The 24,216-nt window shown below is 42.5% G+C and overlaps 1 protein-coding gene across 5 annotated transcripts in view; it reads right to left on the bottom strand.

Moving 5' to 3' along the window:
• OSBPL3 (oxysterol binding protein like 3) overlaps positions 1 to 24,216 on the bottom strand; it is a 2,414,360-nt gene that overhangs the window by 1,609,504 nt on the left and 780,640 nt on the right. Inside the window, exon 1 of one of the 5 annotated variants that reach the window (XM_044066858.1) lies at positions 22,037 to 22,179. The exons of the other annotated variants lie outside the window; for them this stretch is intronic. The gene's annotated coding sequence lies outside the window, so the exon portion shown is untranslated. Of the gene's footprint in view, positions 1 to 22,036; positions 22,180 to 24,216 lie in introns of those variants that run through there. 5 annotated transcript variants of the gene reach the window in all.

Below are 24,216 nucleotides of genomic sequence, written 5' to 3'. Positions count from 1 at the left end.
TTTGGGAAGACTAGAGGAAATCAAATTCCTTTGAAGAGCCAAGCTGCCAAGCAAAGGGTCTTGAGATTGGAATGTAGTAACTGACCCTGATGCTGGGACAGAAGTGAAGGGTTCAGTGGAAGAATCCAAGGAGGCCCCGAGAACAGGAGCTTTAAGGTTGGATACCAAAACTGTCGAGGCCAATTTGGAGCAATCAAGATGAGGAACTTGGGCTTGTCCTGCTTTATCTTCAGTAGTACCCGAGGCAGTAGAGGAAGAGGAGGGAAGGCATATGCTGAAAGGCTTCTCCAGCTGAAGGACAGGGCATCCACTCTCCATGCTGTTTTGTGGAAGGACCTGGTGCAAAAGCGAGGCAGCTGATGATTAAGATGGGATGCAAACAGATCTATCTGGGGACATCCCCAAACTGCAGTAATCCTGTTGAACAAGTTGGTGTCTAGCATCCATTCGTGAGGATCTGAAATGTTTCTGCTCAGGCTGTCTGCTAAGAGATTCTGTTTCCCTGGAATGAATTGAGCCTGGAGATGCAGATTCAAATTTAGAGCTGTGTCCCATAAACCCATAGCTAGTCTGCAAAGGGGGTATGAATGAGAACCCCCCCTGCTTGTTGATGTACCACATGACCGTGGTGTTGTCTGCGAATTAGCAGAGGCCCTGGTTGTAAAAGGTTTTGAAGGCTAAAAGGGCATTTTGAACTGCCAACATTTCCTTCAGATTGATGTGCCAGTGAAGATGGTCTTTGTCCAGGTTCCCTGCTGGCAATTGTCTAGAAAGTGTGCTCCCAAGCATAATCCGAGGCATCCGTGGTTAGGATTTGAGTAGGTTGAGGGAGACAAAAAGGTTTTCCTTCGCTTAAAGTGGATGCCCTGGACCACCAGAGGAACTCCTTCTGGAGGCAGGGGATCAGAGGAATCAGAATATCCAGATCGTGGTAATGCTGTGACCATACACTTTTCAGATACCATTGAAGCTTTCTCATGTGAAGCCTTGCTTGGAATCAACAGAATGCAAGAAGCCATGTAGCCCAGAGCCTGCAGGAATTTCCTTGCAGTGAGCTGAGATAGAGTTGCCAAGGTGTTGAAAGTAGAAGCCAGCTGAGTTTGTTTTTCTGGAGTGAGGTAGGCCCTTTGTAAGGTTGTATTTAAGAGGGCTCCCAAGAATACCATTTGTTGAGAAGGGATCAAGTGTGACTTTTTTATGTTCACTGAGAATCCCAGTAGTAGGAGAAGACGTTGAACAAAGTCCAGATGTTGAAGCAGAAGATCTTTGCTGTCTGCCTGAATAAGGCAGTCGTCCAAATAGGGGTAAATCTGGATCCCCTGAAGTCTGCAGTAAGCCACTACTGGTGCCAGGCACTTGGTGAAGACTCTGGGTGCAGTAGATAAACCAAATGGCAGAACAGAGAATTGAAAGTGCCTCGAACCTGCCTTGAACCTGAGGAATTTCCTGCATTCTTGTCTGATAGGGATATGCAAATAGGCTTCCTTTAAGTCCAATGTCACCATCCAGGCGTCCTGAGAGAGCATTGGAATTAGCTGTTGCAGAGTAAGCATCTTGAACTTTGGAATTTCCAAAAAGGTGTTTAACACAGAAAGGTCCAGAATAGGTCTCCATGAGTTTTGTTTTCTGGGAACCAGAAACAGCCTTGAATAAAACCCTTTTCCCATCTCCGAGAGTGGAACAGGCTCTATGGCTCTCATGGCCAGAAGAGCATCCACTTGAGTTAAGGCCTCTGACCATTGAAGTTTTGGCAGATCTGGCCAACTGTGAGTCCTTGGCAAAGTGTGAAAGTGGAACTTGTAACCTTTTAAAATCACGTCCAATACCCATCTGTCCTGGGTAATATGAGTCCAATTTCTGTAAAAAAGAGACAGTTTTCCTCCGAGAGGGGCCCAGGTAAAGGGGTCCTGAAGCCCAACCGAGAGAGTCATTGAGTTTGCTTTCTTTGAGATTGGGATCTGTCTTCTCCCCTTCTAGGTGAAGAAGCAGTCCATTGTCTAGATCTGTAAGAGGTCTGGCCTTGACCACGACCTCTGGAGCCTATATCTTCCCCTTTGAGGCCTGTCAGACATGGGAAAAGACCAATTTTTAGAGGGCCAATTCCTGGAAAATCTAGGAGGCTGAACTTGCAAGAAATCTTTTACAGTCTGCATGGACTTTGCCTTTTCTTCCATCTTTTTAATAACTTCCTCAGCCTTAGAACCAAAAAGAACATCTTGTTGAACAGGGGCATCTAATAACTTAGCCTTAACCTGTTCAGGTAAACTTTGTTCACGAAGCCAGGAATGTCTCCTAATCACAGTACCAGAGGCAGCAGCCCTGCAGGAAGCATCCAAAGCATCAAAACCACAATGTAAGCTATGCTTGTTAACCTGTTCAGTAGCATGCAAAACATCCTGAAGTTCCTTATCCTCTGCACAAGCAGGAAGGGAAGCAAGCTTTGCTTTAAAACAGACAAAAGAAATTGCTGATATTTAAACATATGAAACTGGCAATTTAAAGCCCTTACAGACAGGGTAGCAGAAGTATATACCTTTTTTCCCCACCTGTCTAAAGCACGAGAATCCTTCTCAGAGGGAATAGGATTTTTAGAAGTAGCAACCTTAGCAGCCTTAGAGCCCTGAGAAATAGTTTCAGGATCTGCAGAAGGGTTTTTAAATAAAAATAAATGATAGTCAGGAACCCTATAAAATCTATCAGGCTTAGAAGGAGCAGGAGGCATGGAATCAGGATTCAAATTAGCCTCAGAAAAAGCATCATCTACAATGTCCAAGACAGGAGGGATAGCTAAAGGCCTATGCTGAGGAAGAAGAAGAAATTCTCTAAGCCTCTTTTTGGAAGCAGAATATTCCTGTCCTTCCCAATGAAAATGTTCCCTCATCTCATGCAAGGTTTCCCCAAAAGAAAAATCCTCAGGCGGAGAGGCCGAGGGCAAAGAATCCTCAGCATCCGAATAAGGGGGAAAGGAATAGTCCTGATCAGAGGAAGAAACAGAAGATACAGAAGCCTGGTCAGAGGAATCCAGAGTAACATCCTGTCAAGGCCTTTTCTCAGGAGGGGGGTGAGAACCCCTAATCATTGTAAACAAATCTTCAGCCATCCTCAATAATTGTTTTTGTGTCTTGGGAGTGGATTCAGAAGCAGCTTGAGCTGGAACTTTAGACTTAGTAGGAGTCTTTGTCTTTGCCTTTGCCTTTGAAATAGTGATGGGAGTAGGCCTGAAAACCCCCTCAGAAGCCGGTACCTGCACAGCGGTTCCGGACCCATCTGAAGGAGCGACGTCCGAAGGTCCTGCAGCAGTTAAAATAGTGGGCCTTGATGGCTCCCCATGGGAGTCCGTATCGGCCATCGGTTCAGAAGTGGCGGACGACAGGGGCTGCAAAAGCGCCTCACTGATGACAGCCGAACCGGACGCTGGCTCCAGCTGCAACGAGTCCTGTTTGGACCTCGGAGGCCTGTCTTTGTCTTTGCGCTTCTTTTGAACTCCGGTAGTGTCCGACATTCTATAATTGAAGCGCCTGCCAAAATAATTTAAAGCCCAATCGCATGCGCTTGATAGTATGAGAGTTGAACCTGGCACAGAACCGACAACAAGAAACGTTGTGGTCAGGGCCTAAGCAAGGTAGACAGTAAGAGTGGAAATCTTTATGAGGTATTTGTTTCCCACACGCTATACAATTATTAACTTTCTGACATCGGAGGAACAAGAAAAAGATTCCCCAACGGGGTACTTAGCTTTGAGAAGAGAAGTAACAACTTCGGACCGACAACAACCAAATACGCTGTTCGAAAATCGCCAACCAACGTTTTGCGAGCTGCTTTCCACCGCACGGCAAGAAAGACTGGGGAAGATGGCGTCGGCTGAGGGCTATGTACCAGCACTGACGCCAGGATACTAGTTATACAGCCGCCGGACCCAGACTTTGGGATTCTGGCCGACTGGCTGCCTGCCGGCAGGAGCACCCTACAGTTATGACTGCAACAGTGAAACACGAAGAACATCTACTGTTGCAGGCAGGGAATGAGAGTAATCATAGTTTCCAGGCTGTGGCAATGTTGAGTCCAAACACTTTTTAGGTACCATTGAAGTTTCCTCATATGCAGTCTTGCATATGGAATTAGTAGGATGCAGGATGCCATGAACCCCAAAGCCTGCAGAATGTTTCTTGCAGATAACTGGGCCTTTGTTGCCAACATTTTGAAATAGGTAGTCAGTTGCCTTTGTTTGTCTAGCGTGAGATAAGCCATCTGGGCAGTTGTATTTAAGCTTGCACCCAGGATTATTATCTCTTGAGAGGGTACTAGTTTTGATTTCTTTTCGTTGACTGTGTACCCTAGGCATGTTAGAAGTCTTTTCACAAACGCCATATGCTGTAGAAGAATATCCTTGTTCTCTGCTTGAATTAGACAGTCGTCCAAGTAAGGATATATTTGTATTCCTCTTTGTCTGCAGAATGCAATTACTGGTGCCAGGCACTTTGTAAAGTCCCTGAGCGCAGTAGATAAGCCAAAGGGCAGTGCAGAGAATTTGTAATGCATTGAGCCAGCCTTGAATCAGAGGTACCTTCTGCATATTTGTCTGATTGGGACATGCCGATATGCCTCCTTTAGGTCTAAAGTCACAAGCCAAGCATTCTTGCCCAGCATGGGCAGAAGCTGCTGCAAAGTCAGCATCTTGAATTTTGGTATATCCAGGAATGTGTTCAAAATAGATAGGTCCAGTACTGGCCTCCAGGTCTTGACCTTTCTGGGTACCAAGAACAGTCTTGAGTAAAATCCTTGTCCCTGCTCTTGCTCTGGTACTTGTTGAATGGCCCCCATGTCCATGAGGGATGAGACTTGTTTTTGTGCCTCTGCCCATTGGTTTGTTGGCAGATCTGGCCAGCCGTTTGCCTTTGGCAGGGTATGGAAATGGAACTTGTAGCCTTGTGACACAATATTTAGGACCCACTTGTCCTGGGTTACAATGTGCCAATTTTGAGAAAAAAGAGCTAATTTCCCACCTAAGGGTGCTGCCAGGAGATAAGTGCTTGGTGCAGGCAGGGGGAAGTCATTGGGACTGTTTCCTGTATGGTTGTGATTTGTCTTCTCCACTTTGGAGGTAGAAGCCCCCCCACTGTTTTGAGCGGTATGAACCTTGCGTCTAGGATCTGCCTCTAGGGTGTCTGGATCTGCCCCTTTGAGGTCTGTCTGACACAGGAAAGGACCAATTCTTTGTTGGCCAGTGTCTACTAAACCTAGGTGGCTGTACTTGTAAAAAATCTTTGACCGTTTGCATAGATTTAGCTTTGTCCTCCATTTTCTTTAGCACCTCTTCTGCCTTAACACCAAACAAAGTATCACGCTGTAAAGGTGCATCTAATAATTTAACTTTAACATGATCAGGCAGATTTTGTTCCTTTAACCAAGCATGCCTCCTAATTACAGAACCTGTAACTGCAGCCCTGCAGGAGGCCTCTAAAGAATCAAACCCACATTGCAAAGTAAGCTTTCCAACTTGTTCAGCTGCATGCAACAGATCCTGCATTTCCTTGTTTTCTGCACATTCAGAGTTTAACAACATTTTCTGCTTAAGCAATGCCATGACATGTTGCTGATATTTGAGCATACGAAACTGACAGTTTAAGGCCCTTATAGCCAGGGTAGCAGATGTGTAAACCTTTTTTCCCCATCTATCCAGTGCCCTAGAATCTCTGTCAGAAGGGGTAGGGTTTTTTGCAGCGGAAGCCTCAACTCCTTTGGGACCCTGAGAAATAGTTTCTGGATCTGCAGCAGGGTTTTTAAAAAGGAATTTATGAGAGTCAGGATCACTGTAATATCTGTCAGGCTTAACAGGAGCTGGTGGTAAGGAGTCAGGGGTAAGAATAGACTCCGAAAACACATCATCTACAATGTCTAACACAGGTGGGATGGCTAGTGGCTTGTGTTGAGGTAGTAAAAGGAAATCCCTGAGCCTCTTTTTAGATTCTGAAAAATCTTGGCTCTCCCAGTGGAAATGCTCCCTCATGGTATGTAAGGTTTCCCCAAAAGAATAGTCCTCTGGAAGAGAAGTTGAAGGTATAGCTTGTTCAGCATCAGAATCCTCATAGTGGGGAAGAGAATATTCCTGATCAGAAGAGGAATCAGAAAAAATGGAAACCTGATCTGAAGATTCATAGTTAGTCTCTTGCCTAAGCCTCAGGAGGGGGATGGGAACCCCTGATCAAGGTAATCAAGTCTTAGGCCATTTTGAGCATCTGTTTTTTGGGCATAGAGGCCTGACCACATGGCTCTTGAGTTTGTTTCTTTGCTTTGGAAGGTGCTTTAGTCTTTGCCTTTGAAGCTGAAGTCGGTTTATGATGTTTAGGTCTGAATACAGCCTCAGAAGCTGGTGCCTGCTAAGCGGCTCCGGACCCATCTGAAGGGATAATATCAGAGGCTCCAATACCTTGAGTTTCCAGCGGCATGGTCGACTCCACGTGGGAGTCGGTAGCGGCCTGCGACTCTAAAGTAGCGGGCGTCAGGGGCTGCAAAAGCGACTCACTGAGGACCTGCAAACCGGTGACTGGCTTAGGAGAAGCTTCGTCGTCGGTTTTGGGCCTCAGTTGTCTATCTCTTTCCTTTTCTTTGCGTTTCTTGTGAACTCCGGTAGTTGGATGGCTATCCAAAGACATTTCTGGATAATTAAACCAGCGTCCAAAATAGTTTAAAACAAAATCATACCAACGCTTAATAGTGCGTTGGTTAAATCTAGCACAAAACTGACAACCAGAAACGTTGTGATCAGGGCCTAGGCAAGGAATACAGTAAGAATGGAAATCCTTATGAGGTATTTGCTTCCCACAAGAAATACAATTATTAACTTTTTCTGACATCGGTCTGGAGCAAGAAAAAAGTTTCCCCAATGGGATACTTAGCTTTATTGAAGACTTTTGATCTGAAACCTGAACACGAAAATCTCAGGAGTCGGCCGACCAGCACTTGCAAACTGCTTCTGCTTCTGGCACCGTGGGGCAAGAAAGACTAAAGAAAATGGCGTTGGCTGCTTCTTTTATACCCCTGGCAACCTGCCGTCAGGGAAGGGATGACAGCAGCCGAAGCAGGACCCAAGACTTTGGAATTCAGGCCGGCTGAGGGCAACCTGCCAGCAGGATTACCCAAATGTAATGACTGCAACAGTGAAACAGAAAGAACATCAAACAGATGGTGTTTTTTTTTAACAAGTGTAGGCTGAAAAACAGTGATAAAGTCAAACAAATCAATAAATGCAGTGCAGAACTGTTAAACAGTACAGAGATATTTAGAACAAATGCAAATATAAATATATGTATATATATATGTATATATATATATATATATATATACACACACACACACACACACATATATATATATATATATGTATATACATATGTATGTATATACACACGCATGTCAACTTTGTTCACAAATGGTTTTAGAAGCAATCCAAGGTCTTGTAGTCACAGGTGTCCAAGCCAGACAAAGGGAAGCTCTAAAGAAATGAGCTTTAGCTATACATAGCACATTTACTTATTTGTTTACTTATTTATTTGGGTCTGTTAACCAGGGGGATGCATTGGTCCAGGGACTATTTTCATTCATTGCTCAGACCACAAGGGTGAAACAGTTACAGTAATGACCACATAATGCAGAATACAATTACACTGAATTAATATTTCTGAGTTACTTGAATGTATTAAAGAAAGTAATATTATATTTAGTCATTAGTAAAACCTATCATAAAGAATACACTAGTACTACAATACAACACTACATTACATACAACACTATATGTTTAACAATAAATAGACAAGTATCATGATTTGGCAGCACTTTGCAACAATAGTGACGCAGTGTCAAAGCATTAGGTATGAAGATAATGGGCCACCGTTCAGCTGACAGGCCTATCAGAATAATGATGCCCAGAATAACAGTCTTTCTTACTTGCTGTTAACTTGCAGCTATAAGTCAGATGTGTGACTTCACCCCATAACAGTTACAAGTAAAATTTGCATATGTATCCCATAACAAATAGCTTACTATTAAATCTGAACCAATACCCCATAACAAACAGTGACAAAATCAAATATTTAGAACTTTTTCAATGAGTTAGCAAAATATTACAAATCCCCAACTGATTTTGCATTTAATACACTTTCCCTGGATTCCACTGAGTCATCAGAAAATGAATCATTCTTCACTGATTTTTCATTATCATGAAGCACAACTCAAAACTCTATAAAAACAAAAAAAAACTTTTTTTGCAGGCAGCAAGCTACCTTTACCACCTAAGACCAATATAGCCCCTAATTAATTTATACCAACTCCAAGATCACAGTATGAGAGGGGAGTGAAAAAATGCACAAACCAATGGACAATTCTAAAACACATTTGCCAAAAGCTATTTACACACAAATGCCTCAACAAAGCAAAGGAATGGCATTTAATACACTCTGCATTACTTTGGATAAATAAAATATACTATTCCTCATTCTACAACATGATCAAGTAATTCAGTGAAATAAAAAAAGTTATAGTCTGCATCAGGATCAAATATGTCAGCCAAATAAGAAAATGTTAGACTCTGTAATCACCCTGATTATCATTATAACCCTACCTAAATCCACAGAACATTCAAACACCTGCAGAAACTGAAATCCAAATCCAAGCCATTTTTAAGACATGATACACTACATCCCAGATTTGTAAAATACCAAATCCTTTATACACACACACACACACACACACACACACACACACACACACACACAGCCCCCAGGGTGTTTACCAAATGCATGGCAGCAGTGGCAGCTCACCTGAGGCTCAAAGTATTCCAGGTGTTTTTATATCTAGATGATTGGCTCCTCACCGCCTCCTCCAGGCATCAACTTCAACAAACAAAGGGACTATTCCTTCCAGATCTGCAACACCTTGGGCATTTCAATCAATCTTGCCAAATCACAGCTTGCTCCAGTTCAGAACCTGGAATTCATCGAAATGCTTTTGAATACTACGACTCAGGTGACATCTTTATCTTTCCATTGCAATGCTACTTTAAGACATCAGGTATAGGATATTCTCACTCATCCTTCTTCTCCAGCAAGGTTAGTGCTTCGAGCACTAGGGTCTATGTCAGCTGCCATAGTACTGCTTCCTTTAGCTCACTTCGTTATGCAAATTCTCCAATGGAACTTAGCTGTACAGTGGTCCATTCAACATTAGCCCCTGTCCTTTTAGATAAAACTCACCCCAATTTGCAAGCACCACCTTCGTTTGTCGATTCAGTCCCATGATCTTTTTAGCCCCTGTCCTTTTAGATAAAACTCACCCCAATTTGCAAGCACCACCTTCGTTTGTCGATTCAGTCCCATGATCTTTTTCGGGGCAGACCCTTTGTTCTTTCAAATCCAGTTGCCACAGTGACCACAGATGCTTCCCAACTGGGGTGGGGGATCATTTCTTGAGAAGGACAGTCCAAGGCATGTGGTCCCCCAAGAGAACAAATTGCATAACATTCAAAAAATGAGAAAGTACAGTTTTGTACCTACCATAAATGTAGATGTCCGAGAGGAATGCATCTGCAGTCTTTACAAATGGGTTGTCCTGTCAGGCAGCCCTTCGGTCGGCCGGATTCCAAAGTCTGGGTCTGGCTTCGGCTGGTGTCACACTTCACCCGACGTCATTGCGGCAGTTATTCGGGTATAAAGGTATCAGCCGATGCCATTTTCCTCAGTGTTTCTTGCCCCAGATGCCAGGTGCCCTCTTGGATGGCTAAATTTGGATAAATGTCAAAGTTTCCAAATAGTAGAGAGCAAACACACAAAATAAGTATGTATGTACATATATACAAACAAATACACCATAATAGATCCCCCCAAAGCTAGCTGAAGATTGGCAAATACCCTAGGAGTACCTCAGAGGGGAAGGAGGGTGGGTAATCCTGACTGCAGATGCATTCCTCTCGGACATCTACATTTATGGTAGGTACAAAACTGTACTATGTCCTTCAAGGATGCATCTGCAGTCTTTACAAATGGGTAGAATACCATAGCTATACTAGGGGAGGAGGAAATGAGAAGATATTATGGTGTAGTTAGGATCCCTTGCAAAACAGCAGTGGCAAAACCAGCACGGGATCTAGAGTATAGAGGTAAGTTATAATGCTTGGCAAATGTATGCACGGAGGTCCAAGTAGCAGCCTCTATAATGTCCTTGGTAGCCACTCCTCGTAAGAAAGCTGTGGTAGTGGCAGTAGCCCTTGTGGAGTGAGGCCTGATGTTCTCTGGAGTTTTCTTTCCATGGTAGGAGTAACAAAATATAATGCAATTTCCTATCCATTTGGAGATTGTCTGTTTAGAAATTGGTTTTCCTTCCTTTCCTGTTGCATATGCTACCAGAAGCTGGTCAGTTTTTCTATTGTTTTTTGTCCTGTCCAGGTAGTAGCGTAATTGTCTGTGTACATCCAAGGTATGTAAGAGATTTTCTCCCCTGTTCTGTGGGTTGGGGAAGAATGTAGGAAGGTGGATAGCCTGATTTAAAGAGACTCTGGATACCACCTTAGGCATAAATGTAGGATTTGTTCTCATGGACACTCTATCTTGATGGAAGATCAGGAAGGGTTGTACTGCCATTAATGCCTGTAGTTCAGAGACCCTTCTTGCTGAAGTTATTGCCAGCAGGAAAGCAGTCTTCCAGGATAAGTATTGTAATTCTGCTGTTGCTGCTGGTTCAAGGCGGAAGAGTCAGTTTTTCTAGCACAAAGTTCAAGTCCCATGCTGGCAATGGAGGTTTCCTGGGAGGTTTTACATTTTAATTCCTCTCAGAAACTGTCTGAGCAGAGGATGCGAGAAGACAGGAGGATCCAAGCTATATTCTGCTGAAATAGCTGATGCATGTATCTTGATGGAAGAATAGGACAGGCCTGTATGGAAGAGCTCTGCCAAGTACTCCAGGATGTTGGCTATGTTCACCAGTGTCACATCTTGCCCCTTTGCAGTACTCCAGATGAGATATCTTTTCCATTTTGCTGCATAATTCTTTCTTGTTGAAGGTCTACGAGCCTCCATGATTATGTCTTTAACCCTTTGGGATAAATTTGGGTTAATTGCTGTTATGTAATGTTCCAGGCAGTTAGCTGCAGAGTTTTTAGGTTTGGATGCAGGATGTTGTAGTTGTTCTGTGTTAGCAGTAATGGGATCAGGGCAGTGTCCATATTTGTTCCCTGGACATGCTCCTCAGCAGTGGATACCAATGTTGTCTTGGCCAGTCTGGGGCTATCAGAATGATCCTCGGACGCTCCTCTTTGATCTTCAGAAGCACCTTGTGCATCAAAGGAAGTGGTGGGAATGCGTATGCTGTCAGGTTTTCCAACTGAAAGATAGGGAGTCCACCTTCCAAGCAAGTGGGTGGTAAGTCCTTGTGCAGAATTTCTTCAACTGGTGATTGAATGGGGATGCAAACAAGTCTATTTGTGGTAATCCCCATTCTCTTGTGATGGTTTTGAAGATGTCCGGATGCAGCATCCATTCGTGGGCATCTGTTGTAGTTCTGCTTAATATGTCTGCTAGAATGTTCTCCTTCCTTGGTACATAAATTGCCTGTAACTGAATGTTGTAGCTCAGAGCCACATCCCATAGGTCCAGTGCCAGCCGGCATAGAGGGTATGAGTGTGTGCCTCCCTGTTTGTTGATGTACCACATAACTGTGGTGTTGTCTGTCCTTATCATCAACTGGCCTTCTTGGAGAAAAGGTCTGAATGCCTGGATTGCCAATTTTACTGCCATCATTTCTTTTAGATTTATGTGCAGATGCAGCTGGTCTTGAGTCCATAGGCCTTGAATGCACTTGTCCATCATGTGTGCCCCCAACCGAGGTCTGAGGCATCTGTCGTGATGGTTTGTCTTGGTTGACTTTTGCAGAAGGGCAATCCTGTGTTTGATTGGCAGGCCTGAGCCCACCATAGGAACTCTTGCTTCAGGCATGGGATCACTGGAATTTTGGTTTCTAGGCTGTGCTTGTGCTGGGACCACAAATTCTTTAGGTACCACTGTAGCTTTCTCATATGCAGCCTGGCATGAGGGACCAGTATTATGCAGGATGCCATGAAGCCTAGAGCTTGTAGCACTTTTCTTGCAGTTAGATGGTTCTGCTTTGTTAAAGCCAAGAAGTAGAGAGGAAGTTGCTCTTTCTTTTCTGCAGTTAGAAATGCCATTTGTTTTGATGTGTCCAGTTCTGCACCCAGAAAGGTTATTCTTTGGGATGGAATCAGCCTTGACTTTTGTATTGACTGTATATCCCAGGGCTTGCAGCAGGTAGATGACTCTTTGTAAGTCTTCTGTTAGTTTGTTTTGTTGTCCGCTTGTATCAGGCAGTCGTCCAGGTAGGGATAGATTTGAATCCCTGAAGTCTGCAATGAGCGATTACTGATGCCAGGCATTTCGTGAACACTCTGGGCGCAGTAGATAAGCCAAAGGGCAATGCTGAGAATTGATAATGCTCTGATCCTGCAAGAAATCTGAGGTATCTTCTGCAAATTGGTCTTATGGGGACGTGCAGGTATGCCTCCTTGAGATCTAGAGTTACCAGCCAAGACTCCTTGCCCAGCATGGGAAGAAGCTGCTGTAGGGTCAGCATTTTGAATTTTGGAACAATGAGGAATGTGTTTAAAGCAGACAGGTCTAGAATAGGCCTCCATTTGTTTTCTTTTCTTGGTACCAGGAAGAGTCTGGAGTAAAATCCTTCCCTTGCTCCATAGATGGTACCTTTTCCACAGCTCTCATTCTTAATAATTGAGATATTTGTTTTAGAGCTTCTGTCCTTTGAGTAGGTGGTAGGTTTGGCATTCCTCTCTTTCCTGGTAGAGTATGGAAATGGAACCTGTAACCTTGGTCTATAGTTTGCAAAATCCATTTTTCTCTTGTAATGCAGTGCCAGTTTCTTGAAAATAAGGTTAGCTTTCCGCCTAAGGGTGCTTCTAGTTGTTCCCTGGTAGGCGGTGCCACCGCCAAGTCACTGTGATTAAGTTGTTGTAGTGGTGGTGGCTGTATCCGTGCCTCGTTGGTTGTTACCCTGCCACTGGCGACCCCTGTAGGCACCTCTGGATTGGTTTCTGCCTCTAGAGCCTATTCCTGCCTCTTTGTGCCTTAGAGGAGTCCGGAAAGGACCAATTCTTGGAGGGCCAGTTCCTGCTAAACCTTGGAGGTTGAACTTGTAAGAAATCTTTCACTGTTTGCACAGATTTTGCTTTCTCTTCCATCTTTTTTAGTACCTGCTGTGCAGGGAACCAAATAAATTGACCTTGTCCATAGGTGCATCCAAAAGCTTAGATTTGACGTGTTCTGGTAATGCCTGTTCTTTCAACCATGCATGCCTCCTGATAACTGTGCCAGTCATGGCTGATCTAAAGGAAGCCTCCAGTGCATCATAGCCACATTTTAAAGAATGGTTACTAACCTGCTGTATATTATGTACCATTTCTTGAACATACTTTTTATCTAAAGATTCTTCAGAGGACAGCTTTTTAGTCAACTGGTCAAGCATAAACTCTTGATATTGAAGCATATGAAATTGGCAGTTCAAAGCTCTAGCTGACAAAGTAGCAGAGGTGTAAACTTTTTTACCCCATCTCTCTAAGGACCTGGATTCCCTCTCAGAGGGGAGGGGTTTTTTAGAAGAAGTAGCTGCTACAGCTTTAGGACCCTGGGAGATAGTCTCTGGATCCGCAAAAGGAGCCTTATATAAGTGGTGATGAGTGTCCGGGACCCTGTAATACCTATCGGGCTTAGCAGGAGCCAGAGGTAAAGAATCAGGAGCAGAGCAAGCATCATTAAATGCATCATCAACAACAGGGAGAACTGGAGGTATAGCTAAAGGCCTATGCTGTGGCAAATGTAGAAAGGTCCTAAGCCTTTTTCTAGAGTCTGAGAAATCTTGGCCCTGCCACTGAAATTGTTCCCTCATAGCATGCAAGGTTTCCCCAAAGGAAAATTCCTCAGGAGGAGAGGCTGAAGGGATGGACTCCTCAGCATCAGAGTCTTCGTAAGGAGAATAAGAAGCCTCAGGAGGGTCTGTATGTTCTGAGTCATCAGAGGAATCATCTGTGGATACTGGCTCAGGGGCTCTGCTCTAGGCCTCTTTTCTGGAGGAGGAGAGAGGCCCTGTCTGGATGAGGCTGGGCTCCACAATTAAAGAGATGAGATCCTCAGCCAAAGAAAGCATATGGGAGCTGGTGCTGGGCCTGTGAGAGGGGGGCTTGGCAGGCACAGGTTTTGATGCTTTGGCTGCTTTAGCCCTGGCAAAGGCCTTAATAGACATGGCTGGAGGAGGCCTAGCAGCTCCACGTGCAGGGGTAGAGATATCCAGGGGAATGGTGTCTGATAAATCCTGTGAAACCGCAACAGAAGGTTGGATTTCAGAAGCCGTTTCTACCAGGTTAGAAGAGGCCTCAGTAGAAGGCAAGATATCGGCTGAAGAAAGAACCGCTTGCTCGGTTTCAGCCGAAACAGAGACACTCGTGGTTTGCTTAACCGCGGTTTTGGCCGAAACCGTGGACCGCGAGTGTCGGTCCTTTTCTTTACGTTTTTTGGTTATTTGCGTAGTCGGAGGATCCGACGGCATAATGTCGGCAAAATCGGAGCCGAAAATCTGCTCAGCAAAGTCCGACCGACGTCTAAGCGTCTGTCGGTTAAAAGAAGCACAGGCTAGACAAGCTGCTACGTCATGGTCTGGGCCTAAACAATGTATGCAATAGGAGTGGAAATCTTTATGAGGTATTTGTTTCCCACAAGATAAACAGTTATTAACTTTCTCTGACATCGGCTGAGGCAAGAAAGAGTCCCCAACGGGGTACTTAGCTTTATAGAAGTCTTCGAAGTAGCATTCGGTAGTAGTAATCTCTGGATCTGACCGACCGGCACTTGCGAACAGCTTCTGCTTCGGGCGCCACACGGCAAGAAAGACTGAGGAAAATGGCGTCGGATGATACCTTTATACCCGAATAACTGCCGCAATGACGTCGGGTGAAGTGCGACACCAGCCGAAGCCAGACCCAGACTTTGGAATCCGGCCGACCGAAGGGCTGCCTGACGACAGGACAACCCATTTGTAAAGACTGCAGATGCATCCTTGAAGGACATCAGTCCTTTTAGTGTTGCAGGCATTTCAAGAATCTCTCCCCTGGGGACTCTTGCAATTCAAACAGACAATATGTTGGTGGTCTGGTGCATCAACATGTAAGGAGGAACTTGATCTTATCCTCTATGTAGAGAGGCCATGATAGTGTGGGAATGGGTGATTTCTTCAGACTGTTTTCTGGTTGCAATGCGCATTCTGCAGAAAACCAAAGCGCTGCCAGACAAACTGAGAAGATCTATTATGATGCCTCACATGTGGTCTCTCACCCAGTCAGTAGTGAATATGATCTTCAGGCATTGGGGCAAACCTTGGTAACCAAAAAAAAGCACCAACATTGCAAGTCCTCAGTATAAGTTCAATAAAATACTGTTAAGCGCTTTCATCAACAAGTATGACTTCTTCAGAACAAAAAAACAGTCCGAAGGACAAGTTTAAATACACAGTACCAATTGGCCATTTAATTTATTCTATATGCATTTACTTTTGGAGCAATGCGGTTAATGAGAATTTGTTACTCATAACTATATAAACAGCCAAAGCTAAAACAGTTTTTGCTAGAATAAAAACATTTGCTCAACATTACATTTGCAACAAAAAACATTTAAACATAACTCTGTTGTCAATAGTGATCACAGGAATTAAAAAAAAAACTCATTGCTCTATTACCATATACAAGTTAAAAACTACTTTTTAAATATTACTTATTTAATATACATGATTTGTTAGGCTAAAAAAATATAGAAATATTTATTATGTTATAAATATTTCCCTTAAAAATTGCTCCAAAAGTAAATGCATATAGAATAAATTAAATTTCAAATTAATTTACTTTCAACAAATGTTACAAAGTGTAATACTGTTAAACTAGATCTGCCTTTTCTTTTAAAATAGGCAGCATTGCTACATGTTCATTTAATCCTGGTGGAAAATCTGCAGCCAATCTTAACTGCCACAAAAGCTCCTTTTTATGTAATGCATTTTGCCATTCACCACCTCTCACCAACAAATACAAAATCAAGGATGGCAAACTTAAACCCTACAAAATTAATACATAAAGTACTATGCTTATATAGAGCATTAGTTTCATTTTTATTTTTAATGTCGTATAGGTGTTCATATATCCTGGTCTTAAATAATCTCTCCGTCTTGCCCACATAGAACGAGGAACAGGTGTTGCATTTAGCTATGTATACCAATTTGCTAGGAGAACAATTTTCACTTTTTAAGAAAACATAACTTTTGTTCTGGTTGTCACTTGTAATACAACTGTCCTGTAGTATGTAGGAACAGTAAGAACACCTACCACAGGGTTTACTTCCATCCTTTTTGGGGCTAACCTTGCTGTGACCTATTTGCCTCCCCTCTCAACAACAAGTGCAGCAAGTACTTCACTCTGATGTCCCCTCAGGGGGAGTCACCAAGAGATGCTCTGCTTCATGCTTGGCCCTTCGGTCCCCTTTATTCTTATCCTCCTCTTCCACTCCTTCCAAAATTCTTACAGAAAGCAAGGTGGCTGAAGAGCTCTGTAATCCTCATTGCCCCTTTCTTTTCCCGGCAAGTTTGGTTCCCGCTCCTATAATCTCATCTTCTTTATCCTCCATGGACACTGGAGACTCATCAGGATCACCTATATCACCTGTGGGGATTCAGGTTAACTGCATGGTTTCTTCTCTTCCAGCAATATTCAGACAGTCAGGCTGTCTTCCTCAGCTCGTGACATTATTTTGGCGTCACAAAAAACTTCCAACAAGAAAGTGTATAAGAACAAATGGAAAAGGTTTTTCTAGTTGGGCTTCTAATCAAAACATCGACCTTTTTTCAGCTCCAACTTCTACAGTTCTTTTTTTTTCTTACAACCTTTTTTTTTAATCAAGGGGCAAGTTTTTCTACAACTAAACTTCAGTTGGTACCAATTCCATTCAATAAATAAATCTCTCTCCCTGGCTTCTCCTAGATTGTGTAAAGCTTTTATGAAGGGACATTTTTCTCCGCAGAACTCTGGTCTATAGAGCACATCCTTGTGCAGAAGGGGCAGGATGGACTGAACCATGACCATTTGGAACCTTGCCTTCTTCACATACTGGTTCAAACTGCTTAGATCCAAAACGGGCCTGAGGTTCTCTGTTTTCTTTGGCACTAAAAAGAAACATTAGTAAGTTCTGAATCCTATCTCATCAGGTGGGACCTTCTGGATGACTCTTTTTTTCTAGCAGCTTTTGCATTTCTTGCGGTGTTTCCTTCCTCTGACTGGGTGGAACATCAAGAAGTTTCTTCCTCTGACAAGAAGGAAGAAGGGAAATGGATATGAAATAACTTCCGGTATTATTCTTAGCACCCATAAATTGGTTATGATAATTGCCCAGGCATCCAGGTGCAAAGAGAGTGGACTCCCGATTGTCAACAGAGCTGGACAGTTGGGCAGTGCTTCAGGAGCACTGATAGGGGCCCATCAGAACAAGATTCTCTAAAGCCCTGGTTATGCAGGCCGCCTCTGCCTCTAGTGTGATTTCTACCATTAAAATTTCCACCTCTGTCTCTGGAGGAATTATCCCCATGTGAATCCTGGAAAGGTCCCGGAGATTTACGGAACCACATCTTCTTAACACCTCTGTTTTCTACAAAAGGTCCAGTGAGGGGTAGAAAACTTGATTACCATGGAAGACAGGGTCTTTCCTTCTTGTTCACTCTGGGTAAGGGTATCCTTAACTGATGGCCCAAGCAAGGTTGTGCCATCAAATAGGGCATTAACAAGATGTCAAACGGCTCCGCAAAGTCATACAGGCACATCAAGGTGTGTCTTCTTATGGTGATACCTTAACTGTCTGCTTGCTAGGTACCCTCAGCTGTGGGAGATATTAACCTCATCAACGTAAGTGGCCAGCTGAGAGGAAGTCCTCTTGAAATCCTCAGCAGACATGGACTCAGAGAGAGTATATGATAGTTCTTTAGTCAAATCTCTCCGCATCCTAGTAAAATGTGCCAAGTAATTAAGTGACCTCAAAGCAAAAGTAGCTGAGGTGAGCACTTGCTTTCCAAATCTGTCTAATGCTGTGGACTCCCCATTAGGCAGATGGACAAAAAAGCTCTTGTTAGCTAGCTCTTTATTAGTGGCTGCCACCACCACCATAGCATCAACTGGGACTCCTTTGCTCCAGTGAGGATGATCTGAAGGAGGGGTCATAAATCTGTCCAGGTGCTTGGGTATGGGCTCAACAATGGCCATCTCCTTCCATGCCTGGGCAGAAACCAAGTCAATAAGTTCATCTACTGGGGGGGGTCACCTAAGACGGGGATAGGCCAGCACCAAAAGCCTCTAGGAACATCAATACTTCAGAAGGAGGAGTTTGGGCCAACCAACCACCTTTCTGCTTAAGGATTTCTAGAATATCTCCAGAGGAGATGTCATCAGGTGGTGATCTGGGGGATCCTTCTCCTTCATCAAAAATTAGTGCCTTCCATGAGAGACTCCATGGACGAGTCTATGTGTCTCCTCTTACACGTCCTCTTCTGAGGGACTTTCTCTGTAGGATGTTCAGGGGAGGTATCAGAAGAGCGGGGGGATTCCTCTAGTGGAACTGTCTGGAGACTAACTGGAACTGGCTGTCCGTGTCGCGTAGATCTGATGGACTCAGAGCCTGGAGACAAACAGGGATAGGGAAAAGGATCTGAGACATGAAATGACAGTTCTCTATGTAGAGAGAAAGCTCTTTCTAACACCTTGAACATCAAGGAACCAGGAGAAACCCTTCCCTCCCTGTCAAAGCTTCCAAAGCATGTAGGTCGGGGCCACCCGCAGATCCGAGCCTCAAGAGGAGAATCGGATCTGAGCTGTCCAGGGCAGAGGCTCTGAGAGGAAGGGATGGAGCCAATAAAAATGGAACTGAACCTAACCCCTCAGATCTGGCACAGACATCTCAGATCGAGACCAGCTCTGATCTGAGGGTATTGGAGCAGAACCAGTCAGGCAAATCAGAGTGGAGGATAGAACTCTCCATGAGTCTGATGCCAAAACTCTTGGGGATCTTGGATCCTGGGACTCCAAAACCATGTGTCGGATTGGAGAGGGAGAAACAATGGACTTTGTAGGCACACTCACAAATCCAGTAGGGAATGGAGTTGGAAGAACCCCCATCTGCATCTGAACTCTGAGAAATTTATGCATCATCCTATTCACATCTAGCTCTGGCAAATTTCTGGAACACACAGAAGACATCATGGAAGAGGGTCGAGAATGTTTCTTCGGAGTCTGAAAAAGAAGAGAAGGAGAAATAGGCTTTACTGCCTACTCTGGTGTAAGGCTTCTATGAGCTGAACTGGTTCTCAGATCCAAGGACATAGGATCTGAAGAAGTAGCCCGCAAGGGGGATATGACTACAGGAGCCAGTCCTTTTGGATCTGATGATGGCTTTGGATCTGAGTAAGGGCCAAGATGTTTATCCCAGAAGGTCGGATTCAAGATTTTTCTGATTGTTTCCAGAGGCTCCAAGGAAGCCCTTGGGGACTTTGGAGAGGACTTCGCCCTGGAATCTGCAGAAATGGATTTGGATGTTTTTAGTGGGGGGGGGGGTTGAGCCCCAGAAGAAGCAGGAAGTAACCCTTTAAGGATGAGCTTATTATGCCTGTCTGATAAAGCACTAGATTAAATGTATTGTAAAATGAACAGGCCATTTTAAGATGGTCTGTTCCTAGACAATAAATGCACTTTGTGTGGGCACCTGAGTTTGGGATTTCATGCCCACAAGAAGTGCACTTTTTAAATCCAGTTGGTTTCTCTGACACAGTTAAAAGAAGAAAACTGTTGAATTAAGGAAAACAACAACAACTTTTTTTGGGGGGGGGGTAGCTGTTGGACAGAAGCCACAAAATAAAACACGGTATTATTAGACCAAAAACAGCTTGGAAGAAGAAAGAAAAGGAAGAAAAATACCAGCTATGGAAAATACCTGATAGTTAAAGGAAAAATACCAACAATGGTACGAAGACTACTAAAATCTTAGTAGAAAGTCAAAGAAAGTGCAGGAAAATCCTAAAGCCAGCGACTACTAAGAGGGAGGATAGTTTTAAGAACTATGTGAAATTTTACAATTAACTATTAGAAGATAAAAGCTGCTTAATATACTCGACAGCGGAATCTACATCTAACCACAATGGCGGAAAACAAGATCTGAGGCAATGGGGATGGAGTAGAACATTATGGGTAGAGAGAGGGGCTCGACAGCTGGATCCAAAGTCTAGTATATGCGGCAGATTTGGATCAGAGGATCAAATCTGAACCCATTAGTGAGGAAGAATGAAAAGGACAACATCAAATTAACATATTAAAAATACTATAACATCTCTGTGCAATTATGTTAGATACACATATTTAAAAAAAAAACTATATATATATATATATATATATATATATATATATATATATATATATATATATATAGTTTTTTATATATATATATATAGATATATATATACATCTATATATATATATATATATATATATATATGCACATATACATACAAATGTGTGCATGTGTATGTGTGTTAATAAAACTACAACCATGAAGGATGCAATTTTAATGTGCTGCTAATAGAAATGTTATCATTAATTCCTGGACAGTTCCCAGCATTAAGCCTAATTTGCCACATCATCTCACTGTATTCTAACTTAAGCTTCCATGGGTCCCCCTAGGCTCGTTAGTAATTTGTTCTTGTACTACGAAAAGGAGCCTTATATGCTCCTTACACTCTGTGGTATGTTTATATACTGCATTGTTCTCATTAGCTTTTTTATGTCACAACAATCCTCGTAGATATGTTTGTGCAGGATAAGCTCTGTCTTGCCCATGTAGAAACAATGACAGGGATCACAGTAGTCTGCATGAATCGAAAATCATATTCTGAACCTTTGAGTTTTAATTTGGGTCCAACATGTACAAGTTTGCATTGTGGTTTTTGCACTCTCTCTAATTTCTCCGTAATGTTCTTGCTACTTTTATAAATAATAAAATGTTTGACCTATACTTGGGAGTAGACCATCATAACAGGAAAATATTTTCCAATTCTGTTTTATTAGCTGTCTAATATTAAAAATCCCTGGGTAATATTTTAAAACTATAGCCTTATTAAAATTACTAATATGTGTGGAATTTTCCAAGGGTCCGTCTGTTGATCAACTGTTCCCCAACAGGAGCCTATGCTTAGTATCTCTGTCTCTAAGAACTTGTTCCTTGATGTCACTAAGTCTGTGGGGTAACCTTGATCAGTAGACATAGATACTACCTTCTCCATATCACCCTTTAGGTGACGTATTCAAATCAGCAAACAAAAGTATATAGTGAAAACTACATCAACACTTAACATCTGGCAGCACAATACACCACAAAAGAATTCTCAGTTTTGTTTTAATATACTTACACAATGATAGCCTTTAGTTTTCTGAGGCAAAAAATTCCATTGAAATTTGGCAACAACTTCAAATGTTTTAGCTCCAATGTTTCAAATCATATGTCGTGAACTTCCATCTTTTTAAGTTGAACAGTGGGCAAAAAAGCTATATGGTAGTTTGCCCTTCGCAAAGCCTGGCCCCTGTCTATGAACAGCTAAAAAGATCAGTAAATCAACTTTGAAGGCAATTCTCCAGTGCACAGATGCAGAAAAAAAGGTAAGTAAGCATGAATCACAGTCCTGGCCTCTACATTATGCTGCATCCACAACATCTAATACCGGAAGTGAGTATGACATGAGCCAAAGGCAAAAGTGGCAGATTTTCTAAAAATATTAGACAGTGCACAATAATGCCAATGACTAAAGTAAACCACAAGAAACAAAAATGAGGGATTTTGTACCCTACAGCGTTTACAGCACAAGTTACAGACAGCTTCATTTTATTTGCATAAACAGAGCTTACCTGTTTATAGTGATCCAGAAAAACTAGTAAATGAGGTTATCTCAAGGAAGAAAAAAAGCAAACAAAGTAATTCCAAAGGTAGTAATACATCCAATAAAGAAACTAACAACTGCTCTCCGAACAGCCAAACTTATGTTCTGATATGTAACATGCTTCTTTAAAATGTGCATTAATATATGCTGTAGAAACATTCCATACGTGTACCCTGCAGATGTCAGCTAATTCTCAGAGCTATTAGTCATAGCAATCATCTACATTCCAGAACTTTTTCCTTTTGTATGAGACACTGCATACACTGTTAATATATGTACAAAACTCATGGCTCATTAAATCTAGTCTAAATCTTGAAAAACAGGAACAACTTGCCAGAGTTTATACAGAACAACACCTGACTTAATTTTAGTAAAGCTAATAACACTTCCTCAGCATAAAAGGTCATAGAGAAAAATATGACTTAGCATTTTTTAATTAAAGTTTAATCTTATTATGATCTAACTTGAATAAGAGGACCATTCTGTTGTGACAGATAGGAAGAATATAGAAATAAAATAGAAAAAACATAAAAGTTAGGGACTCCTCTTGGTCAGTTGTAAAATGACTCATTTATTTAGAATTTATTGACATCAGTGGTGCCTCTGCACATGGCATCAATTAAAATACAGAAATGTATCTAACAAAACTTTGTAAAGAAAACACTATTGGTATAATAAATTTGTGACAGGAAATGTAAATTAATAAGTATCACATATGTAGGGTGATGTTAAGAAGTAACATGAGTTATGTCAAATTATTTATTTATTTAATGTTTGTTGACCAGGAAAGTCCGACTGGCCACAAGCCCATTTCCAGCTGAGCCCTGTGAGGAAAAGCACCAAACAGAATAAAGATTGTTCCAAATAACAAATTACACAACACATACTCTCATACAGTAGCGGTACATACAAGGATAACAAGATATGAATAGAGAAATTCAAGAAAAGACAGAACAGATAAGTATACAAGAAAGGAATGGTTAAACTAAGACAGAAGTGAACCTAGAGTAGGATGCAGTAATGAAGTTCAGAAATAAAGAGAAGAAGGTTGAGGCACAGAGGAATAGAACAGGGGATCTAGAGAGAGAGTGTGTAGGAGAGGAAAACAGATGGAAAGAGAGACTCCTATCAGGTTGAGTAAGTAAATATCAACAGAGTTGTGTAGTTCATAGGTTCATAGGTGTTTACTAGGCTAATGACCACAAGGGCCTTTTTAAGCCTAGCCATGCATCCCAAATCTCTGACAAGTTCTGATACCCTTTATAAGTGTAAACATGGGCTTGGGAGATGAACCATTTACAGATTACCTGTGTCCATTAGAGACATAGGTGCCAAACCAGGGATGAATTTCTGGTTTCCCATCCAATTGTCCAAGATGCACTTGAATTTTTTTAGGGGGGAACGCTGCTTCACATTCTGCCTGTTTCATAGACAGGATAGTCTCTGGGATACATACCTATCTCTCCAGCAGGTCCTATTTATATCACAATAAAAGGTTTAAGTCTTTAGAATGAGTAATTCTGGTGCTGACTGCTTTGTGAATATGCAGAAGGTCCATCAGAGTGGGGTCTGACAATGCCCTATATGCCAGGCACAGATCTCCCCTCAAAAGCTTGTAGGAGACAGAATACAGGAATAAGGGCCTTGAGGTGGTCTGCACAGGACATTTTACTTATGTCCTGTATTCTTTTAGTGAGGAACCTCTGTGGATGTTTCAACTGCTGGATATGCCTGGTTAGGTACATACCAAAGGGGGCACTGTACTCAATGATAGGTCTGATGGATGCCGAATACAGTGGAACAATGACTTCCTTGGACTTAGATGCCATACCTTTGTTTATAAATTGTGCAACATAGAATGATTTCCTCATCACTGTAAACATGTGACGGTCAAAGGCTAGATTACTATCTATGTGTGTCTCTAAGTCCCTGACTACTGGGGCAACTCTAAGGGGTGTGTTGTCAACATGATAGTTACCAGGGATGGATGACTTCCCAAAGGATACTATTTTGCATTTCTTGATATTTTGTTTTAGTCCATGGGTCTGACACCAGTTGTTTGTCTGTTTCAGCCCATCCTGGAGAACAGTTGTGTCAGTGTGAGATTCAATGACAGCTCCTAATTTGCAATCCTCTGTAAAATTTAGT

The sequence above is a fragment of the Protopterus annectens genome, chromosome 3.part1 (assembly GCF_019279795.1).
Source record: "Protopterus annectens isolate FY-2018-M chromosome 3.part1, PAN1.0, whole genome shotgun sequence".
In the NCBI taxonomy this organism is placed as follows: Eukaryota; Metazoa; Chordata; order Ceratodontiformes; family Protopteridae; genus Protopterus; species Protopterus annectens.
This window is presented reverse-complemented; position numbering and strand designations above follow the sequence as displayed.